The sequence below is a fragment of the Lepidochelys kempii genome, chromosome 2, assembly GCF_965140265.1.
Source record: "Lepidochelys kempii isolate rLepKem1 chromosome 2, rLepKem1.hap2, whole genome shotgun sequence".
Lineage (NCBI taxonomy): Eukaryota > Metazoa > Chordata > Testudines > Cheloniidae > Lepidochelys > Lepidochelys kempii.
The window spans coordinates 5,491,244-5,497,050 of NC_133257.1; positions in this window are offsets into that span (position 1 = coordinate 5,491,244).

A 5,807-nucleotide genomic window follows, 5' to 3' on the forward strand; every position below is an offset into this window, starting at 1 on the left:
CTCCTCTGCCCAGAGGTTCCCTTTGTGCCAGTCTCTGCCCTGAGGTTGTGCCTCTTGCTCCTGCTGGGCATGCAAGGTCAAGCTGCATGGAGGGCGCCATTTTGCAGGACGTGCCACCCTGCCTCCATTGGCGTGACTTCGCACGCACAGTGCATCCATGGTCATGTCACGTGGAAGATGCCATTTTGCAGAGTGATAACGGTGTGACCTTGCAAATGTGGTGTCTCTGAGGTCATTCTGGTGGGGACAGAACAGCACACTCTGTGAAGAGCCTCTTCTGTGCGTCCACGATGATAGGACAAAAGCACATTTGGGTTTATATCAGTATTCGAGAGGGACAAACCTTACAGAAACAAGACTGCCCAGCTTCAAACTGGCTGAATGGCTTGCTTAGGTTTCTCTTAAATTTAATATAAATGAATTTACGGAGATTCTAATATTTGGGGGTTTTATTATAACTACAAAATTGTAGCAATAGTTTTTAACCCTTAAGGTACGGAGATGCACTTTCAACCTTAACTCCAGTTTAATGAAGATAGTTGCCTTGAAATTCGGACTCATCCCTGGCTTTCCTGACTGCTCAGAAACAATGGTATAAGGCAGAGGGTCTTCCAGGGCAGAGGCTCCGATGGGAGGAGTAAGGATAATTTTGTGGTTAAATCACTGGCATGGGACTCAGAAGATTTGGGTTCAGCTCCTGGCTCTGCCCCAGGCTCCTTGTGTGACCTTGGGCAAGTCATTTCACCTCTCTGTGCCTCAGTTTCCCCATACAGGTGATGATACTGGTTGAGCAGAGGCCTGTTCTCTAAGTTGTTCAAAGTAACACAAGTCCAGCTCAACCGGTTATGTAAAATTATTTAGGAAAGACTGGTACAAATTGGATTGTTTTGAGTTATAGGTTGCGGGGCAGAGTCACTACATAAGAGGAGTGGGGTGGACTGGAAAAAGTGAACGTCACCTGCAAGGCAGCCACCCCCACCGTCTCGTGGTGCTCCAGGACCCACCAAGACACCGTTGGACCTTCGTCATCCTGATCCTGAACGGCCTCCTGATCAGACTGAGCCAGAGAGCCATCACCATCTCCACCAGCTTCAGCTAATTCCCGAACAACACCAGGGACGTGAGACTCAAGCTCCTGCTGTCACCTTCCCCCTCCAGGGTTAGTTTCCTGACCTTCCTTCTCTCTTCTCTTTTTTATTCCGTGCTTTTCGCCTGCTGGCTGAGCTGGCCAAATCTACGCCACCTTTTGCAACACCACTGCGAGCCTGTGACCATTAAGACAAGCTGAGAGCAATGCAACCCCGCCCCCCAAATCTAAATCAGACTCTGATAGCATCAGTAGCTCCAAACCATCTACACTAACCGTCACTCTTTTCCCCAGGAAGAACAGCGACCACCCCCTCTAAAAGACAGCGAAGCAGAGGCCTCTCTCTGTATAAAAGGCTCCATACAGCTCAAGGAAAAGGGAATAAGGGGTGTGGGTTGTTCCCAGTGTTGCCAACCCCAAATGCTCAAAAATCATAAGTCAGGCTCACCAAAAATCATGAGACTGGCTTTAAAATCATGACATGATGTAAAGCTACCAGATTTGGGGTTCTCTTTATTTGCCTTCCACCTTTGGAGCCTTTCGGGTGCCCTGGGGTCACGTTTTGAAACTTTCTCTACAGCCACGAGGGCTTGAAACTTGCTTTTTCTTTAAGGATGTAAATCATCCCATCTCCACCTGAGTCCAGGAGCTGGGACTTTAAGGAAAACAATAATCATCATGAGACTCATGAGAGTTGGCAACGCTAAGTTTCATAGCGTCCAAGGCTGGAAAGGGACCATTGTGGTCATCTCATCTAACACAGGCCAGAGAAGTTCCTTGAAAAAATTTCTAAGGATTATCCTTTAGAAAAACATCCAACCTTGATTTAAAAATGGCCAGTGATGGAGAATCCAATATGGCCCTTGGTACGTTGTCCAGTGGTTAATTCTCTTCACTCTTAAATATTTACACCTTATCTCCAGTACAGTAAAAGCCTTTACAGGTAACACTTTAGATCTCAAATGCTTTAACTGTTTTTCCCCTGTCTTTTCTGTCTTTAATAAAAGGTTGAATAGATGTGAATGACGGTTGTTACAATCGCAGTCAGCGGTGGTCGCTTGATGTGGACATTCCAAAGGAGCCTTGTGGAGGCACCTTAAAAAACTGGCTGTAAGTAACTTGCCAAGAGTCACCCAGGAAATCTGTGGTGGAGAAGACAATCAACGATGGTCTCACAAGTTCCAGACCAGCATTCTAGCCACTGGCTCACACCAAAGACTTGATTTGCCTACCTGAAGAGGAAGGGCTGAGGAGGTAGCATCTACAAATAATGCACAATCCAAAGGGATAGCCCTGTTTGCTACCCCGTAACACTGGTCCTGGCTTTTATATGCAGAAAAACAGGTGTTCGGGCACAGGTGAGCTGTGGAGTTTTTGTAGCCTGTTGAGGTGGCCTTAGAAAGAAAAAGGTGGACAACCCCTGGGTTAGATATTGAGAAAGTGAAAGTTGCAATGGCTGGATTTAAACCATGGATAAATAACAGATATTGCAAAGAATGTGATGAAGGTTTAGGTGCTGGCCAGGAACTAAAGAAGGTCCTTCCCATGTATGTATGAAATGTTTATACTGGTCTTGTTGTTTGGAGCATTAACTGCAGCATATGAGAATTCCTTTTGGTGATCCGATGTCCCAATTTTATAGGGACAGTCCCTATAAAAGTTTTTTAGAGTTTTAGAGTTGGAGTTTTTTCTTTTAAAGGTGCCTATTAACCCCCACCTCCATCCCGATTTTTCACACTTGCTATCTGATCACCCTAGAATCCCTTCTCTTGTCACAGGTCCTTATGCATGGCAGACTCTTCCCTGAACTGATTTGTAAGGCTGCAGCCTCTCCACCTTCCAGGCCCATTGCTGCCACAGCACCTACAATTCCCAACCAGTTTGCAATGGCTTGGCTGAGCGGTGGCTGGCAGTTCCGGAAGAGAGAACAGCTCTCGACCCCCAAGCCTGCCCATGCGTGACCTCAAGCCAACATCACTTGTGACCAGCGGCCGAATTGCGGGACATCTGGTTTTTGTTCCACATTGTGCTGTAATTGATTAGGATGGTTATTAACTATGAAGCCTATTGTTAGGGATGTTTACTCACTCTGTCAAACAAATAGATCAGCAGGAGTCATGCTCAGTGGTGAAAGCAGGAGTCAGTAGCCAGAAGTTGGAGCCAAGGGTCAAAGACTGGTTACTTGGAGTGAGTCAAGGAAGGAAGGAGAAGCTGCTTGGCTTAATAGCCAGTCTGCTGACTCTTCCCACCAGTGGGGCGGAGATAGCCAATCAGGCAGCCTACTGCAGGCCAGCTCATGTGCTCATTAAGTTGCCCAGAGACTGGCCCTGCTGCAGGCCCTGAGTCGGTCGGTTACAGAAAAAAGGAAGGTCCTAGCTGAGGGGCTTGGGGATTTTGGGAGAGGGTCCCTGCCAGGGGTATCAGGTGGAGGGAGATGTAGAGAAAGAGGAGAGTCCCCGCTTCATCTGCCCCAAATTCTACTAATGCCTCCCCTGGCCCCAATGCAGTCAATGCTGCTGCCCACCACCCCAACTCAATTAAGTGGGATGAGGCAGACCCTACCCGAGGGCTCTTTTCTTGCTGTCGCTGCTCTTGCCCCCCTTAGCAGCTCCCTCAGCATCATCCCTGTGCCCTGATTGGGGTCCCTGGTGCTACCGTAATTTAAATCTTAAATAGCTCACCCAAGAAACTACATTAAAGTTGCAAAGTCAAGCACTCGAAAACTAGCAAATGCCAGGTAGGTTTTTACTTGCCCTAGCAACTTAATTCTGCCCCCTGTGTGACCATCCCTGGATGCACTGAATGAGGCACTTGTCCTGTGGGGAAAAACCCTGGGGTGCCAGTAGCATGCCAGGTGTGCTGCGACTTGGAGGCAAGCAGTGTAGATGCCAGCCCTGGCGGGTCCCAGTAACCGCTCTGAGGCATGGCTACGGGAAAGGGTATTTTACTAGGCCTGGCAGGAAAGGGAAGGTTGCAAATACCCTTTGTGCAGTTACAGTTCCCAGTGAGCAAGAGCAGCTCTTGTTTGAGTCCCTGGGACAGTCCACTCAAGTCAGGTCTCTTCAGACCGAGTGCATGGGGTGCCCTCTCCAGGCCAGTCCCTATTCAAGCAAATAGGAGCTCTGAAGTTTCCAGGCCAGGCTCCGTTAGTGTCTCTCATTGGGGCCCCTCTGCACTGGCTCCGTGCCCAGCTGCTGCTGGTCCCCCGTAAGCCCCACACAGACCAGCACCCGTCTGCAATGCCCAGCACGCAGCCTGTTCCACACCTAGGTCTGCAGACAGTTCTTGGCATCCTGCTTCTCTGCAGCTCCTGGTTAGCCATGCGGCTGCTGCCTCCCAAAAGAGCCCCATCATTTTCAGCTCAGGGTCCTTCCTCCTAGCTGGCCTGGAGACAGGGAAGCGCTGTGGGGAAGGGACTGATGGGAGTTGTAGTCCCCTGGCGGAGCAGGTTCATCACACCTAACTTTCGCGTGCTTGACTTTGCAAAGTAAATAAAGGAAAGGTCACAGGAACCCATTTTAATGGACAAGCCTCAGGCAACAGAAATACAGAGGCCAGTCCCACCGCCCCCGGGAATTCAGCACTAAATAATAATATATGATGAGAGAACTGTGGAAACCTCATATTCTGGGGCATTTTAAACCAGACTGGAGAAAGCCAAGAGAAGGATGCAGTCTCTTGGGAAGGAAATGGGTTTAAATTAGGGGTTCTCGCCCAAGCTGGGGTTTGACAATGTTCTGTGGGAACACGTCGATTTGGCCGAAACTTCTGAGAGAAACCGGCCTGACTTCCTGCCAGCTCACCACCCATCTCCCCAGCAGCCCGCCTGGAGGGAAGTATGGGAACTCGGGTTCCCCAAATCCCCGAGCATCCATCTCCCCAGGCTGTCTCCTTCCCCATCCCTGATGTAGCTGTCTGCCTCCGTGGTTCTCCTGACTCCCTACCTGGTGGGCTGCTCCGCTCCCTGGAGCCCCATGCTCGCTGGCTCCCCGGGTGCTGCCTGGGGACCACCAGGCTGCCTGACTCTCCTCACCGCTGACTCCCCAGACAGCCAGCTTCCTGGTCTGCCCAACAATTCCCACCTGCCCTGCTCCTTGCAACTCCTTGCTGCCTGCCTTCCCATCCGCCTGCCTGGCAGGCTGCCCCACTCCTTGAGCTCCCCAATTCCCAGTGCTGCCTGCCTCCCGCTCTGTGGGGCTGCCCCGCCCCTTGGTGCCTTGGGCTGCACAGCCAGCTGGGCCGATGGGGAGTCGGGCAGCTGGAGGCATCATGGAGCCAGGGCAGTCCAGCAGCCTGCCAGGCCAGGAGGTAGGTGGCCTAGGGTGCTGGGAGATTTGGGACAGAAAGATTTATCACCAACTGGAACTTTTTCAGAGGATGGAGCTTCTCAGTACTGGCCAGCTGCACTGGTGATCCTCATCCCTCTCTCTGTGCCTAGAAGGCAGGGAGAGGGTCCCCACCCTATTTGCTGTTGGAACCCGGTATAGAAAAGGTTAAGAATCACTGGATTAGACAATAGAGTAGGGATTTTCCATCGCTGGTGTCTGGCTTATGCAGTGTATTAACCATCTCCTTGTGCAAAAGCTTTTGGCACAGTAATGCTTTAGTGCTCATGCATTTCCTCCTCCCTCCAGACTGCAGCGGGGAAATGAAACCAAACACAGTTACATTTCCTGGGGCACTGCATACTGTTAAGACTCTGAGCCTTGATTCCTCTGGC